Source organism: Tamandua tetradactyla, chromosome 5 (assembly GCF_023851605.1).
Source record: "Tamandua tetradactyla isolate mTamTet1 chromosome 5, mTamTet1.pri, whole genome shotgun sequence".
NCBI classification, from domain to species: Eukaryota; Metazoa; Chordata; class Mammalia; order Pilosa; family Myrmecophagidae; genus Tamandua; species Tamandua tetradactyla.
Genome location: NC_135331.1, coordinates 163,695,317 through 163,713,607, shown reverse-complemented (window position 1 = coordinate 163,713,607; position 18,291 = coordinate 163,695,317). Strand labels below are relative to the sequence as shown.

The following is an 18,291-nucleotide window of genomic DNA, read 5'->3' as shown; positions in this document are numbered from 1 at the left end:
TAAATATTTTTAAAACTTTTTTTATTGTATAGTATAACATATAAACAAAGCAGAGAAATAAAAAAATAATAGTTTTCAAAGCACTCCTCAACAAGTAGCTACAGGACAGATCCCAGAGTTTGTTATTGGCTACCACATGATCCTCTCAGATTTTTCATTCTAGCTGCTCCATAATATAGGATGCTAGAAGGCTTAAATATTTTTTTATCATCACAATTGACTTTTTTTCCGAAAAATAACATATATACAAAAAAGCAATAAATTTCAAAGTACACTATAACGATTAGTTATGAATACATATATAACATATTTCAGAGTTTGACATGGGTTACAAGCCCACAATTCTAGGTTTTTACTTCTAGCTGCTCTAAGATACTGGAGAGTAAGAGATACCAATTTAATGATTTAGCAATCATATTTATTTGATAAATGCTATTATTTCTTTATAACTCCACCATCACCTTTGATCTTTCTATCCCTCTCTTTAGGGGTATTTGGGCTATGGCCATTCTAACTTTTTCATGTTGTAAGGGTCTGTCATTAATATGGGGTAGGAAGATGGAGCTATCTGATGTCCTGGAGAGGCTGGGTCTTCTAGGTTTCAGGACTTATCTAGTCCAGGGACCCATCTGGAGGTTGTAGGCTTCTGGAAAGTTATACTCGTGCATGGAACCCTTGTGGAATCTTATAACTTGCCCTAAGTGTTTTTTAGGATTGGCTGGAATGGTCCTGCTTGGGGTTTGGTGGTTATGATAGGTAGCAATATCTAATGAAGCTTGCATAAGAGCAATCTCTAGAGCAGCCTCTCAACTCTATTTGAACTCTCTCTGCCACCCTTTGGTCAGGATGGAATTGTTGATTCCATTGTGCAAGGGCAGAATTCATCCCTAGGAGTCATCTCCCATGTCTCCAAGGAGACTTGTACCCCTGGATGTCATGTCCCATGTAAGGGGGAGGGCAATGATTTCACTTGCAGAGTTGGGATTAGAGAGAGTGAGGCCATAGCTGAGCAACCAAAGAGGTTCTCCAGAAGTAACTCTTAGGCATACCTATAGGCGGGATAAGCTTCTCCGTTACCTACATAAGCCTCACAAGAGAAGCCTCAAGACCAAGGACATGGCCTATTGATTTGGGTGTCCCTATAGCTTGACACAGTATCAGGAGATTTCCAGTGATAAAGATGAATAATAATGCCTGGATACTCTAGGATGTATCCAGGCATTGCATTAAGCTATACTGATTTAAAGGACTTCTTTCTTACCTTGGTCTCCCTGTGTTTCAGTTGTTCAAATGAGCTATACAGATAGGGTGAATTCGATTATGTGCTACATAAAATTTCAGTTCCAGACCAAATAAACCTTTTTTCCTTGGGTCGCAAAGAGTGTGTGTGGTTCTAAAATATAGACATTGTCTTCCTTACCCATGTGTTCTGAATTACTTTAACTCCAACCTGATCGACTTTGTTCTTATCTCTAAATATCAAGTTTTATATATATATATATATATATATATAAAACAGCCTCTCAAAATCCAGAAGTAATAATTACCACTCTGGACTAAATGTGTCTGCTATAAAAGCTTACAATCTAGACCCCTGATTTCTTGTAAGAATTTTCTAAAGGAGACCATACTATCGTTGCTTTTTGTTTCTGGCTTATTTTGCCTTATCAAATATCCCATACGTTCATTCACATCGTTGCTTGCCTCCCAACTTCGTTCCTTTTTTGTAGCAGCAGAACATTCGTTCATAAGTATACACCATTGTTTGCCAATCTATTTCTCAGTTAGTGCATCCTTCAGCCACCTGCATTCATCAGGGATCATGTATATGCCCAAAGTCCACAGCCCATCAACACTCTCAATTTTAGATAATTTCATTGTTCCCAAGATAAAGAAGACCATTAAACACACCCTTGCCAAATAGGAAATCTAAACCTCATCTTAACTCTTGTTCCCCCCACACTCCATTATTTACCTCTGTTGTTGCTGTGGCAGTGCTGATGTTTTCTTTTTAAACATAGTCCATAAGTTTTCCCCCTATACCCTGGACTTAAGCATTCTTTAAGTTTGGTTTTAATTAGTTTTTAAACAGTCAAATATCCACTTTCATAAATGAACCGTATGCTGCTTGTCCCTATCAACCACTAGCCAGTTTATTCAGTATTAATAGTCAAGAAAAAGCTCTGTATTGAACCTTAAAACACTGCTCCAAACACCCAACTAAATCCCTAAAACCAAACCAAATAGCAACATAGTATTTTTCTTTCAGAATGGAAAACACATTTTTCTGTTGGGCAATATCAATGTTTTCTTTCAAATGATGTATTTTTTTTCTCCAAGATTTTTCTCGAACTGAAGTGAATCTCTCCAATACTTGTAGGCCTGGAATCATTAGATAAAATCAAATTCCCTCTGGCTGATTTTCATGTGACCGTATGGGGAAAAAAGAATGATAGTGAGCAAGAGAGAAGAAATAACCTACTTAGAGAGAGCAAGCAAGAAAGGAGGATATAAAAAAAATAACAAAAGACCACCATTTAGGCTCTTATGAAAGTCAATTTGGGCTACCTAGAGCTCAGGAAGAGGCAGACGAAAAGAAATGTTCCAGTTAATTTCAAGGTGAGATTCCCAGTCCTCTCTTCCCAGAGGGCACAGGATCTCCACTTGGGGGGATTCCCAAGGTTAGTTAATCATCAGACTTAGACATTCCCCAGAGCTACGTATGTGAGGACAGGAAACTTAGAAAGGAGTCAGTAGATGACAGCAGTCAATTCTTAAATGCTCCACTTAGTAGATTCTGAAAACCTAGTGTATTTTTTTAATGCCCCTGGGATTTCTCCACCCTATAACTTAAGTCCAGACAGGCTATCTGTGACAATTACCTGTAAAGCAGCTCATTTTTAACTCTCCATTTTTAGGAACAGGAGGAACTTCAGCTCTGATTAAAGTCAAACTCCACAAACTAGTAGAAATTTGTCTTAGTACAGTTGTAAAACTTGGCTTGAGGTTGACCCACTGTTTAATTTCCTCAAAGCTTACTTACAGAGTAATAGGGAGCTTATTAGAATTTTTATATGAAGATACTGCAGATCTGAAGAACTGTCCCTGGGCTTTCTTATTTTGTCCTGGGAAACAAGTGATTTCACTTTCAAGTCATCATTGATAGTTAAAGAAGAAGTTTGGCTTTTGTTGTTTCTAGGTTGACTTGTTGAAGAGGTGACATAGATGGTGAATGAAAGAGGAGAAATACTTCCAAATTAAAGATAATGGTTCAAAATTGCTATTGCTTTGAGGGCTGATGAAATAACATTTTTACTATGTTATCTTTAAAGTTTCTAAATGATTCTATATTTCTTTTCAGTCAGTACAAGATAGAAGGGCTTAAGAGAAACAAGTTTTTGGTTGGCCATGATGGAGCAAAACGAGAAGGAGCAGGTTTTGAGTCTTCTGGATGCATGTATGTGATACTTAGTTTAATCTAGAGCATAGAGTCCTACCTCAGAGATTGTGCACAATAGTGCTTGATGATTATTCTCCACATATCAAGGTACTTTGCATTAAAAACTCAAAATGAGAATGTTTGCCAGTAGAGTAGAAAGGGAAATAAATTTCCATGTTTCTCTATTTTCAGTTTTAATATAATAATCTATATCAGGATTATTGGGATGCAAATAAAGAAAACACAATTAGGAGGGACCCAAGCACTAAGAAATGTCTGTGTCTCACATAATACAATATTTGAAAGTTGGATGGTTCCAGACTTGTTTAGTTTAGTGTTTAAAGGATATCCTCAAGGCCCCAGTTTCTCTCAAACTTTCCTCCATGACATCTGGCTTGTCTTTTAGCCAAATTCTCTCAGCCAAGATAGCTGCCATTGCTGCAGACTTCAAATGGACACAGCAGCATCCAGAGACAGCAGAGTTAGTTTCCTCTTGTGTGTCTTTTGTTAGTAATACATAACACTTTCCCTGAGCTCCCAAGCATACCTCATCACTTTTGGAGAGAATGGGTACAGTTAGGTATGGCAGTTTAGTAGGCAACACAGTTTGTCATAAATCTAAATTTGGCACACTAAGTACAGATAGTCTTTCCTAGAAGACAGTTGCCTCCTTGTGTGCCTGATTATCTTGATTATATACAAAGTTTGACTTAATCTTTTTCCCACTTTCACAAAAAAGTTGAGCAATATCTTTCTGAAAATAAAAACAAGGAGAGATGGGGTTTTGATGGGACGTGGGTTTTAGGTGTTATACCTTATGTGATTCTCAACACAGGTCAGAGTTTATTGCTCTTGTGTAATTTCTTTCTTCTTATAAGGAGAGTTCCATGCTTTAGAGATCTGGAAAATATACTATATATTCTATAGTGTATCTTTTCATTCTTCAATTATCAAAGGATACACGTAGGAATCAGAGAATCTATCTTTCTATGGCCTGCTTTTTCTCAGAAGGAAAATGTAGAACACTCATGATGGTTATAAGTACCATGTAAGTATCAAGGTAAGTAGAGAATAGGTTTAAAACTTCAACCCATTAATTTCAAGTGGGTTACTCCCTAAAGTCAGGGAAGAATGCAGCCTTCTACAAAATCTGCAGAAGAAAAAGCTAGTCTCCTCAGGTGACATTTCAGATCCGGCCCCTCCTACCATCCAACCTATCTCTTCTTGAACCCTTATACTGCAACTCTGCCAGGGTATTCTTGCTTGCTTTGACCTCAAAGAGGAATATCAGTTGATTTCCACTCCTATGTAATGGTCCCAGTTCTTGAAAAATGGCCAAGAAAAGCAGAAAGAAAAGTTATTATGAGAAGATCCAAAAGGAGGGGAGGCAGGGAGGAGAGAAGAAACTTCAAATTGCTTGGGTCATTCAGAATCAGGAAAAAGGTGGCAAGTAAGGAAAAGAAAATTGAGATACAACAGAAAGTCTATTTTTCTGTCTTATTTAAAAGTAAGTCAGATTATTATATGTGATTATTTGAGTAGTTGTTGAATGGTAAAAGAATGGAAATTAGACGTAGGCTGCTTTATTTTCTAGGATTTGATTTTAAAGAAAACATTCTGATATTCAGTCCTTATGTGGTGATTACATTAAAGCCATTTAATTTTCTGCAGTTTTTTTCACCCAGGATTCCCTAATTTCCCACTCAGTTTTTATTTTTAAAGCCTTTGTGCAAGATGAAATGACCAGAGAAGAGCTGCTTTTTAAAAAAGGGTTTGAAGTTTGTTTGCTTAACAAAGTGTTTGCAGTCATAATTAGGTTGCATATTAAAGTTCAAAACCAACTCATGTTGGAAGTGACTGAAAATTGTTACCATCTGATGGCTTTGTGGGCAGATCTTTCACAAATGACACTGCACGCACTAAGGAATAAAGGCCCCATTTCTGAGCATTGTCCCAGGAGATTTTAAGGGCCTAGGCAACACACAGGCTGCAGATTTCTCATGGTGGCATTATGGGTCTTAAATCCAACTATCATAATGCTAGTGCCTTGCTCTGACAATTTGATTAGTCTTTATGCTATTCTCATTTCTTTAGCGTTCTCACTTCTTATCTTGAGTGGAACTAGAGAACCCATGATAAGTTTGTATATCCTAGATCCAGAATGGAAAATCCATCTCAAAGCCAGGTTTTCATTAAGACAGGGAGAGAGAGAGAGCGCCCGATGGAGACAGAGACGTTGGCTGGGCTGTCCGAGATGAGTCAGCGCCTTGTCTGTTGTGTTGAAAGGCAAACTGTCGTTAATCTTAACAGTGCTCCACTTCCATCTTCACTGGCATATGAAGCCTGTTTTGGAACAGAAAGAGCAGTTTTATATGGCACATTTTAAACATCTTGCCTCAGGCAGGAACCTCACTGTTTCGGAAAGGGAAATCGCTTCACTAGCTTCCACACCTGAGTCTTTTATTTCTATTTAGAAGGCAATGAACAGTGGAAGCTTGTTTGTTCTGATGATGAGCACAAGGCAAGAATTAAGGCTGATTAAACTCTGTGATGGGACAGAATTTTGCATAGATTAGTACAGAGGACTATGATTTTAGGAGTCACCACAGGTATTGGATTTGCTGATGCCACGTGATGTATAGGTTCAATCTAAATCTGGAAACTCAGTGTCATATCGAATAAGGAGAATGAATTTTTTCTTTCTTTAAGTAACTTCTATGTTAGAAGCTCAATTTAACTTGGATCATTTTAAGATGAATTTTGGTTATCTCATTTTGTGTTTCTGAGTATTGATACTTGTTCCCTTTTACTCATTGCAGGTTATACTGTCTGATATGAAATGCTTCCTAGTATAGCCATTCTGCTTAATAAAATAAACAAAAAAAGAAGGATCAGAATTTGGAAGAAAGCCAACATAATGACAAAAGAGGCAGCTAAGTCTTTGGTTTTGTGATTCAAAACAGAGAACAACTTTAAAGCAAAATAGAAGGAACCATAAAATATAGGCTTGACTTTACAATGAGCAGAAATGTTTTTTGGTGGGGGGAAGACTGGATGTGTAGAGGGTGGACAAAGCTAAACAGATTTATTTTTAAAACTTTTTTAAAAGCTAGTTTTGGAAGATTTATTTGAATTCTACATCAAAACCAGGTGCTTTCAGCTCTCCTTAACAAGTGAATGTTGTCCTTCGTTCTTTTATGCCCAAGAATAGCAATAATTGGAAAACAGCAACAAGTAGACATTACTCACCATGGCATTCTGTCTGTGACCCCCACAATAAAGATAGAAGATGCATCATTTTAGTCTGAGAGTTATTCCATGGTCTCTTAGAATAGAATCCATTTGGACCAATGTGCTACAGTGAGCACTGGTTTGGCAAAGTGATGTTTAAATCTTCATAAACATCCAAAACCCATTCTATCTAGTGCAGAAATAAAACAGCCACAGGGAGAACCCCAAGGTCAACATTTATGTTGAGATAATGTCCCTTAATTAGTGAAGGTTTAAAATGGCAAATGAGATTGGACATTTTCTAAAGCAGACAATAACTTAAATATTTTGAAGCTTTTGAAAATTTATTGCTTTTTAATATACTGCTGCTACCTGGCCCTTATTTGAAAAATCAGAAGTGTATTACATAGAAGATTAAAGAAAGAGTTTCAGATTTTCAAAATGAATAGTTATTAGTGATATTCTACAAAGAGATTAATATGTTAGAATGCCAGACATCACAGAATAGATATAAGATCAGCTGTTTGTCCTTGGGAGCATGGGCCTGAGGTCCAGGAAAATTTTGCCTATTGAAATCTCAGATATATATATATATATATATATATTCAATTCTTATAGCTATCCTCTATTCCCCTGCTGATAAATTACAGTTCTTGTATCAAAAAGAGAATATTAGGATTAAGACACCCACACAATCTCCCCATTGAATCTGTTGTTTGTTTGGAAGGACTGAAAGGGGAATAATTCACATGGCAGATGAGTCCCAGGAAGATAAATAAACCCAACTTTTTAAGTCTGGAAAGTTCTGGAACTTTTTGTTAAATTGTAGCCCTGAATAACTACTACCCAGCAATAAAGTGATCAATGAAATAACTCAAGTGAAAAGACTATTGTAACCAATTGATTGAATGAGCTAAATATGAAAGGATGCAAATAAAAAGCATAACAAATATATTCTGGTAGATATCCTTTTTTCCCTCTAAATAGTATCTTTGAAAGATCCCTTACCAGTTCTAGGCACTTTCAGGCTAGACCAGTGTCCAGCTTGAATTGTGTCTACCATAGAGCTATACCAGTTACTTATGGCCAGGGTGCATTCTGATTATCAGTGCCTGTGTCTTCCTAGTTGGTAAATATCTTAAATATCACTCCTGCCTTCCGGTATTAATGACCAATCATGCTTTCAGCAGTTCAAAGGTCCATTTTTTTTTTCTAATATGAAAACTCTGATTTCAAATCCAATTCAAAGTTTTTCCCTCTCCATATCATTCAGACTTGACCCAGCCTCAGAAAGCTGCAGTGGGAGAAATGGTGATAGTGTCTTTACTATTCCGCCACCTTGTTTGTCTCCTCCTCCTGTCCCCAGCTGGGCTTTATTTCTGGCTTCTCCAAGTTAGAGACACAGGACAAGGAGAGGAGATTAACAGAAAAAATATCTTACTTTATGAGTCTGTTGTGATCTGGTAATGAGACCCTCTGTGCAACAAGGCCTACCTCTGGGTTCTTTCTCCCATGGGGCATTGTGTTGGGTACTCTGGATGTGCCCACTCAACTTCCTCCTATCTTGTTTCTAGTGGGAGAGGTAGGATAGATAAAAACAATATTTCCCAGCCTCCCTTGCAGCTGGAGTTTGGGATTTGGATTCATTTCTGCCAATCAGATTCACTTACCAGGAGGAAGGCAAGAATGAGATGGGAATCATTGTCCTAAGGCTCCTGGTTGTGGTTTCTAGCAAGCAAGAAGGAAAAAACATGAGTCTTTCCTGCAGCAGTGTTCCTGTGTCCATCTACCACTTTCCTGTTACGTAGAGAAATATTGGCAGAGGCAGCTTTCTCTTCCAGTTCAAGTGGTGGCCTCAGAGGTGTTAGCTCCCCTAGTGGGCCAGTTCTGTATCATTCTGTGAATCATTTCCAGAGCCTTCCTCCTTCAGCCTCTCCTAGGATTTTGCAAGCATTTGTAACAAGAATGTTCTTTGCTTAAAATAGCATGGTTGCTCTTTCCTGCTGTAAACTCCGATCAACAAAGGTACTTTTGTGCTTTCTTGATGCTTCTCCTCCCAAGAGAAGCCCCTTAGAGCAAGGGATGCTCCTCTGACTGACTGTCATGCAGCCCAATTTCTTCAACTGATGGGGCACCCACACAGACCTCTTCTGGTCTTTAAACTCTTCCAGATTAAGAATTAGACACTTGTCTCCACACTCCAGGATATGCAGGCCAAGTTCTTTCAAGAACTCTGTCTGCAAGCTCTGCTCTGATTTTTGTTCAGGAGTAATATGTACCTGCTTCTGACAAGGCCCATACTCTTTATAAAAATGGTTCTTGTAAAGTTCTTCCTCAGTTGCCTTGAATTGGTGGAGCACCATTCTCTTCTCTGACAATACCCTTCAAAGAAACCCTCGCTATCCTCTTCTTTTGAGGCTGAGATAAGGGCCACTGTTTTGGTAAGATTTTCAGTGATGGTTTAACATCTTTCTTTAGAAGTCAGGGTTAGTTGCCACCTATTGTTCTCAGCTTTGGGAACTCTGTCGAAGGAAGATAGTTAAGGAGGTCAAAAGCTTTTTATTATACTATTGTTGTTGGTTTTCCAGACTTGGAGGCCAATGCCCTGCTTTGGGGATTTTTTTGGGGTGAGGGGGTAGGAGAGGGGTGTAATAGGCAAGTGAGATAAGAGTTGTCTGCAGCAGCATTGAAGTAAAACTACCACTTGGGAACAACATTCTAACATTGAGACTGGTAAAAACAGTATACCTCCTCTGTGATCACTCCCCTTCTAAGCTTTGCATTTGAAAAATTATTGTCTGTATTTCTCCATATTCGTATGGCTTATATTTGAAAAAACTAAGTGTAAAGCCCCAGACTGAATCTGATGGGTATAAAATTTACCAGTCATTCAAAAACTAGTGTTGCTGCATTAAAAAAAGAAATCGTAAAGCAAAATAAAGCTTTTGACTTAAAAAAAGGATAGAAAAACAGCTGGTCCACCTGTGTGTGCCTCAATTTCCTAAAATATAGAATGAGCAGTTGGATTAACAGACCAAATTCCCTTCCATTTCTGACGTCACATGACTCAAAATCAACATAACCAAAATGGTTAAACTTTAGCTACTTTAAGGAACCATTGTTCTCTTCCCTCAAAGAGCTAAGGTCAGCTAGAGAAAAAAAAAGTTTGGACCAGTATTAGGTCAGGCTTCTCAAGAAATTGTTACATATTAGCCCAAATAATTTATTGTAGAACATGTTTAAGTTATGACTCTTCATACATCACAAAGGCAGCATGGTCATCTTTTGCCAAAAGTTTTCATGAAACCCATGTGGAAGAAGTCAAGGAAGCAAGATATTAAGTGAATCCAGCTCCAATTTTAAACAACTCTATCTACCATTTCCCCCAAACAGTTTAGATATGAACCATCAGCTGAGATCAAGAGATTTTATGTCAAGAAACAGCAACCACCTTGTTTCATTTCCTGAGAAATACAGGTTGAACTTTGGACATGGCTATCTATAGAGTAGCAATTAGTTGAATGTCGGTCAGTAAGAGTAAGGCCAGTAGGCAAAATGCAGGTTCATAATGCTCACAGTGAAAACACCTATGGAACAGGAAATGAATTTCTAAGACATCTACTTATCTTCGAGAATCATGTCAAAGTATCCCATTTTCTGTTGGACCCTCTTTTACTAGATGAATTCTCTTGGTGTGCATCCAGTAGACTTGGTAATATGGAGCTTCAGTCTCTGTCCCGGACTCTGCCAAATATTCTTCATAGCAATTTGATGGAAGGTAAATGATTTTATTTTTGTCGCACTTCTATTTTTACACATTTAAGTGGAAAGTGTGAGCATGAAGAATAGTGGTTTGAAAACCATTCAAAGGTAATCAATATTCAAAATATTTTCTAAGTGTACAGCATCATGATGCCCTCTGGTGGCTAACCCATAAGAAACGTGCTTTAAAAGTCCCACAGGAAATAGAAATTCTCCCTTTCTACAGGTGAAATAGTCTCCCTATAAAAGTATTCATTACTTTTTTTTCTTTAATAAAAGTGGAACTCTATACTTAGTTGCCATTGCCTCATTGCTTTCATACTCAAAGATCAAGATATTCCAAATTAATATGATAATTAAGTGACAAAAGCTTTTTTATCATTGAGTAGGCCAGTAGGTAAAATGTAGACCACGACAATTGGCATCACCATCTCAGAGTAGAGGAATACATCCCTTGAGGGATGATGAGAAAATTCTCCCGGGGTTGGTTAATCTGATACTGTTAATCCTTTTCCATCACTGAAATAGCTTTTTCGGGGGGAGACTTGTGATTACTGTGTAGGGAGCAAGACTATTCCAGAAAGAAAAGACCGATAGACTCAGTTGAAAAGCAATCATAAAATTGACCCAACTATTTGATAAATGACTTCTAGGAATTTTTTTTTACATTCTTGAATCCCCAACAGCTGCCAGTGAAGTGGATACACATAAGTGAGGTTTTATAAAACTCGGGATAAACATTTAAGAAAACTAGTCAAAATCTTAAAATTTTTTCTTAATATACCCAATTAGATAGTTTTAAGTAATTAAGAAATTTTAAAAATGCTTATAAATTGTTGATGTGTACGTTTTCCTTCATTCCACTGACACTGAACTTATTATCTGAACATATTTGAAGACATCTCTTTATCTGTTTAAAATAACAATCATAAGCTTCAAAATCTTTTATTATTCACTGATAAAACTGTATTTTTAAAAAATAAAACTCCATGACAATAGATCCTTTTAAAAGAAAATATTCTTTATAGCAAAGCTGTTTATATGACCTGACTATGATAACAGTGCTTTTTGGAAACTAGTTGAAACATTTTCTCTATCATAAACTCAGCATTTTTATTAGTCTCGGTCCATGCACCTGTTAGTCTGTAGAATGAAGTTAACTGTTGGTGGTTGGCACTGGGGAAAAAAGACTGAAGAACTTATTACAACACATAACTTAACAGAACTTGTGTCCTGCCATTAAGTAGTAAGAACTTTTCAACTTTCTTGCTCACATGAAAAGTTCTAACTACCCCAAAAGGAAAGACTAATAATAGTAATAAATCCCAAACAATCCACCAAAACAAAACAGTGCATTAAAAAAAAAAAAAAGGATTTGGAGTTGGAATTAGGAAAATAAAACAAGGAAGAACACTCCAAAGGTGAAATCTTCCTTTTCCATCTACTGTATTTATTTCCTAATTTGTGATTTTCTCCTTTCAAAGACTCCTGGTTTTGGTTTCATTTTCTCCCCAGGTCTATAAGACTGTGGACATTAATGCCAGCGTATATTCATCACCATAAAATCACCTTCTCATGAAATGATTTGGCAAATTCATGGGTTTTTTATAGTAGAATTTTACCTGCCTTCCATTGAACCTGTTCTTTTTGGTGTGGTGTAGTATAATTTACCTTTATTTTTTCGCCATATGGTTAGCTGATAATCTTAACTACCAGCTGGGCAATCCACTTTTCCCTTGATGATTTGAGATGCTAGCTTATGGTATATTAATATTTCATATGTTTTAAAAACTGTTTAAGTAAAAACTAACATCTCTTCCCGGTGCCTGCCCATGTGAAAAAAAAAACAACAAAAAAACTAATATCTCAGTGTAAAACAAAAAAAATATATAGCATTCTTTGATTTCCTTTTTCTCCCTGCTCAGTAGACTTTCTGTCTTTATTTTTAGTATGCTCTAATAATCTTTTACATTATTTATATGCTCTTTCAATAATTTTTGATGTTTGCATTAGGTTAAATAACTATTTTTGACTTTGCTCTTTTTTATTAATTTATAAATTGGCTGGTATATATACTTTTTAAAATTAAAATATCAGAAAGTTTAAATGAATTCTTGTCTTTATCCTAACATGTCTAAGAACAGGTCTTTCTATTGTTTTTATACGTTAGAAGCAATAGGGATGAGTATAGACTTTGGGGACTTACTGTTGTAGGAGATAAAGACAATAATAAATGCACATTTCTCCATTGTAGGAAACTAGTTTTTGTTTGTTTGTTTTCCCTGTGTGGGGCTGGTAGGACTTTTTTTGTCTTTGAAATTCAAAATGTTGACCTATTTAAGTCATTTCATTAATTTTGTTTCATACACTTCCTAAATAGAGGTGACCTAAATCTCCCCTAAGTTCAGATAAAAGTTCTGTAGGTTTTAATGTTAGGTTTCTGTTCATTTGCTTTAATTTACTTTGGAATTTCTGTTATAAATGTATTGCATCTCCCAGAACTGTTTTCACACCTCTTTTTTCTTTAACCTTATTAATCCCTGCAAAATTGAGCTATAATTATTTTGAACCTTGTCTTCTAACTTTTTGATAATGTAATTTTTCTCCTATACCCAGTTTGTTGCTCCTTCTAGGATCCAGTCACCTAAGGGTAATATTGTGTTTCATATCTTTCTATTTCCAGTACAAGGCTTGGCACAGAGATAGTAATGAATAAATGTTTATTGAATGGCTTTTCAGTAAAGTTGCTCAAATATAAAAAGCAAAGAATTATTAGGGAATAATTTTTAGTGAGAACATTAAGTATAACTTGGTATAAAATTACTGATATAAACTATATTAGTTGAAAATCTTTTCAGAAATTGTATTATCATCTGCAAGAATTTTAGCCTAGAGCCTCTAATATTATTCGGTAACTTTAAAATTGTGCACAGCCCTCTTCTATAACTCCCCACTCTAGTCCAGGGGTACAAAGAAACACAGCAAAGTTTTGTAATAATAACTAACATTTTCTGAGGCTTATTAGGTGGAAGGACCTAGTGAGGGGCTATATATGCAAAATCTTATTTAATCTTCTCAATAAATTTATCAGTTAGGGCTTATTTTTGCTGATGAGGGACTGAAATTTAGGCAGTAAGTTGCAAAAGGTCATACAGCTAATAAGTGGCTCAGCTGGGATTTGAGCCCAGATCTGGTTTGTTCCAAAGTCTGTGATTTAATCATTAAACAGGACTGGATGGACTTTCCTTTTCTGGGCCATTCTGATTCTGAGGTTCAATGACACTATATTACTTCTAAGTTTCATAGGCATCAAACTTCCCTTTCCTTGCCTTTTCCCTAATAACTCTGATTTGGCTCCATAGAATCTAAGTCTTTACTATTAAAGACTATGATCTAAAACTGGTCAAGTCAAAGTTATTACCCTTATCTTTATCATATTTGCCCTATCCATATAATTAAATGCCTAGTGTTTGCAGGGGGTACAAAGACAAGCTGGGAATGGTCCCCTGCCCACAAGAGGATTAAGATCTGACTGCACAGGACAGCATACAGATATAGCAAGGGATGATGGCCCCTCATGTCTCTCATTCAGACTATTCATCTGTGCAAGAACTTGGTATCATTTCCAAGTTGCTCCTCAAGATCCATTGCAGGATATGGAGGTACTGATGCTGGAATTGGTGATCCCAATGACCTTTTACTCTAAGACCCTCAAAACCAGCACAGGCCCATCACAAGGGCATTTAGATCCCTAGGTTGCCGAAGACCAGGCTCTCCAAATCTGGAGCCTGCGTGGGAGTGATATATACACACCAAGGAACATGAGCTTTCAGTCTTGTGTTGAATCATGGCGATACTGAGGAGGCAGAGGATCATGATGACTGTTTTTTGACCTCTGTTATATTTGTTGGTGACTGGAGCTAGAGCTGCATTAAACAGTGCCAGTGACAGCAGGGTTTATGGAAAGGATAAACAGGAAGTAGTATGGTTTATTGATCAAGAAATTGAGTTTTAGATTCAGAAAGCCATGGTTTTGAGATTCTCTTCTGCCAATTATTACCTCTATAACCTTAGATAAGTTCCTTAAAACTTTCTGAGCATCACTGATCTCATATTTTACATTGAGAAGTACTCAATAAATGACAGCTATTACTGTTAACATTAATTCACAGGGTGTAAGAGTCTTTGTTCATTTGTTTTCCCGCTTGGCATTTGTTTTTCTTCCTTTTGGCAACCACATTGATTTCTTACCTCTCCCTTAGTATAATTGCTGAAGTTCTCTGCCCTCTCCCAAATAAGGCATGGACAAAGGGCTGGAGCCAGGTCAATCAGGTTTTCTTTTGGGACTTTGAATTGTGAACAAATTGACACCTTGAAGAGATCATCCTTTGATTCTTGCTGCCTGCACCTCTGAAACTGCCTCAAATGCCATCTTCTTTCAAACCTGATACTTTGATGTAGTGAGCTACTCGTGTCCTCCCAATAAAATCCTAGGTCATATAACGAGGATATGTTTAACATTTTAAGAAACAGTAAAACTATTTTCCAAAGTGATTGAATTATTTTGCTTTTTTTTTTTTTTTTTTTTTTTAACATGGGCAGGCCCCGGGGTCCTCTGGCATGGCAGGCAAGCGTCCTTGCTAGCTGAGCCACCGTGGCCTGCCCTTATTTTGCATTCTTAATGGCAAGGTGTGAGAGTTTTTGCTGTTCTATTTCTTACCTATGTGGTATTGCCAGTCTAAGAGGGGCATAGTGGTATCTCATTGTAATTTTGCATTTCCCTTCCTAGTAACTAATGGTGTTACCTGTTCACATGCTTATTTGCCATAAGATATCTTCTTTGATGACGTATATAGTCAGATTTTTTGCCCATTTAAAAAATCACTTGATTTTTAATTAGTGAATTCTAAGAGTTCTTTCTGCATTCTGGATGTTAGGTCTTTGTCAGATACACGTTTGCAAATATTTCTCCCAGCCTGTGCCTTGCCTTTATAAAAAAAAATCTCTTAAGGGAAAGACATATCAATTTTGAAGATGTTCAATTCATCCATTTTTTTTTCTTTTATGGCTGTTACTTCTGGTGTTTTATTTAGCAAATCTGTGACTAACTCAAAGTAACAACGATTTTCTCCTGTAGTTTCTTCCAGAGGTTTTAATGTTTTAGCTGTTTCATATTAGTCTAGGATATATTTATACTTAATTTTCGTAGGTGATATAAAGATTGAGCTCATTATTTTTGCATATGGATGTTCTTTTTTTACAGGTCATTTCTTGGAAAGACTACTATTTTATGATTGAATTATTTTGGCACTTTGTTGTGTATGTCTGTCTTATTTCTGAATGCTCTGTCCTGCACCATCAAACTGTAGGTCTCTCCTCACACTGATAGCTGTATTTTTCTTTTTGTAGCTGTCTCTTATCAAGTTGAGGAAGTTTCATTTTATTCTTAAGTTACTGAGAGGTCCTATCAAAAATGTCTGTTACCATAATGACATGGAATCTTGAATAGAGCATGACTTGTTGGTTTGTACAGGTTAGTGTGATGCCTTGATATAGCTCAGAGTAATTTGGGCAGATAATAAATAAGTATTTGCAAAGTCACCCTAGGGGACTGGGGAGAAAGGAGGAAATTAAAGTTCCCCATCTGGGGAATTGCTGATATTCTCACAAGCAGTGGGGACAGCCAATTCAATAGGCTGAGCCCTCAATCTTGGGTCTCACCTCTATGAAGCTTATTCTTGCAAAGGAGAGGCTAAGCCTACTGATAATTATACTTAAGTGTCACTCCTGGAGAGCATCTTTTGTTGCTCAGATAAATCACTGCCCTCCCCACTAAGTGAGACATTACTACCAGGGGTGTAAATCTCTCTGGGAACATGGGACCTGGCTCCCAGGGATGAGCCAGGACCTGGCATCATTGGAATGATAAAGCCTTCTTGACCAAAAGGGGCAAGAGAGAAATGAGACAAAATAGAGTCTCAGTGGCTGAGAGATTTCAAACAGAGTTGGGAGGTTATCCTGGAGGTTATTCTTACGTATTATGTACATACCCCTTTTTAGTTTATGTGTATTGGAGTAGCTGGAGGGAAGTACCTGAAACTATTGAGCTGTGTTCTGGAGTCCTTGATTCTTGAAGAAGATTGTATCAAGATATAACTTTTACAATGTGACTGTGTGATTGTGAAAACCTTGTGTCTGATGCTCCTTTTTTCCAGGGTATGAGCAGATAAATTAAAAAAAAATAAGGTTAAAAAATAAATTAAAAATAGGGAGAGATAAAAGGTAAAAATTAGGTAGATTGAAATACTGTGGGTCAATGAGAGGTGTTGTTAAGGGGTGTGGGATGTATGAGTTCTGTTTTTTTCTTTATATTTCTTTTTCTGGAGTGATGTAAATGTTCTGAAAATGATCATGGTGAAAATGTACAGCTAGGTGATGATACTGCGAGCCATTGATTGTATAATATGGTTGGGCTATACATGTATGGATAGTTCACAATAAAAATATTTTTTAAAAAATGGGTGTTAAATTTTCTTTAGTACTTTTTTTGCATCTATTGAAATGACCATATAGTTTATCTTGTATTATAACCTGTTAATATGGTAATTTTACATTAATTTATCCTCAAATATTAATCTAACCTTGAATTCTTGGAATGAATAGCATTTGGTCATGGTGCATTATCTTAATATATCACAATTTTATTTTCTTATAATGTCTTTGTTATTGATTATTAGGGTAATCCTAAGTTTATAAATGAATTGGAAGGAATTCTTTCCTCTTTTATTTTCAGGGCATTTGTGTAGAATGAGTACTATTTTTTCCCTTAAATATTTAGTAGTATTAACTACTTTTGTGTGTTAAGTTGTATGTACTCAAAAGGATAAGTTCAAGTCCTATATGTGAATGTGGCCTTATTTGGAAAAAAGGTTCTCTGCATATGTAATCAAGTAAAGATGAAATTTCACTGGATTAGAATGGGCCCTAATCCAATATGACTGGTGTCCTTATAGGAAGAAGAGGAGAGAAACAGGGAGAAGAAGTCCAAATGAAGATGGATATAGTGATTGGATGATGCATCTACAAAGCCAAGGAATAGCAAGGATTGCTGGCAAGCCCTAGAAGCTACAAGAAGCAAAGGAGGATTTTCTCTTATGGGTTTTTGAGGGAGCATGACTCTTCCAGTACCATGATTTTGGATTTCTAGCCTCCAGAACAGTGGGATAATAAATTTCTGCTGTTTTAAGTCACCCAGTTTGTGGTACTTTGATATAGAAACCCTAGGAAACAACTATTGAAGCTGGGCATACAGTTTGTGTGTGTGTGTGAAGGCTTTTTAGCTACAAATTCAATTTTTTTCATACATATAGGATTATTCAGACTATTTCTTTTTAAGTGAGCTTTAATAGTTTGTGTCTTTCAAGGGATTTGTTCACTTATTTTAAATTGTTGAATTTATTGTCATAAAATTGTTCATAATATCCTAATTATCCTTCTTGTGGCCATCTTCTTTCCTTAACACAGTAACATCTTCCTGGCTGAATGCAAACAATCAATCACATGTTCCCAAACTTTAATCACCAGTTACATCCTGGGAACCAGGCTGCCCACCCTCCCGTAGAAGTAGAGACAGAATCATCCCATTTGGGGCCATGAGGGGCCCCTTTGAACCCCAAGCTTCTGAGCCAATAGTGGGGGACAGGCATTGCCTCCCTGAGGAGTTTGTTCTCCTTCCCATATTCACTCTCTCAGCTGCATCCATCAGATACCCACCTTCACCCCAGTTTCAAGGAAGAAAGACATATACTCTACACCACATCTAGACACAAATAAATCCCCCTTGCCAGTGAAATGAGAAA

The 18,291-nt window shown here is 36.8% G+C and overlaps 1 long non-coding RNA gene across 5 annotated transcripts in view; it reads left to right on the top strand.

Annotated features, from left to right (window-relative positions):
• The window catches only part of LOC143682851 (uncharacterized), a 216,872-nt gene extending 199,199 nt beyond the window's left edge, over positions 1 to 17,673 (top strand). For 4 of the 5 annotated variants that reach the window (XR_013175331.1, XR_013175329.1, XR_013175322.1 and 1 more), the window contains one exon: positions 17,446 to 17,673. This is a non-coding gene — a long non-coding RNA (uncharacterized LOC143682851). Of the gene's footprint in view, positions 1 to 10,349; positions 10,449 to 17,445 lie in introns of all 5 variants that reach the window. The other variant, XR_013175327.1, reaches the window with a different exon arrangement.
• The last annotated feature ends 618 nt before the right edge of the window (positions 17,674 to 18,291 follow it).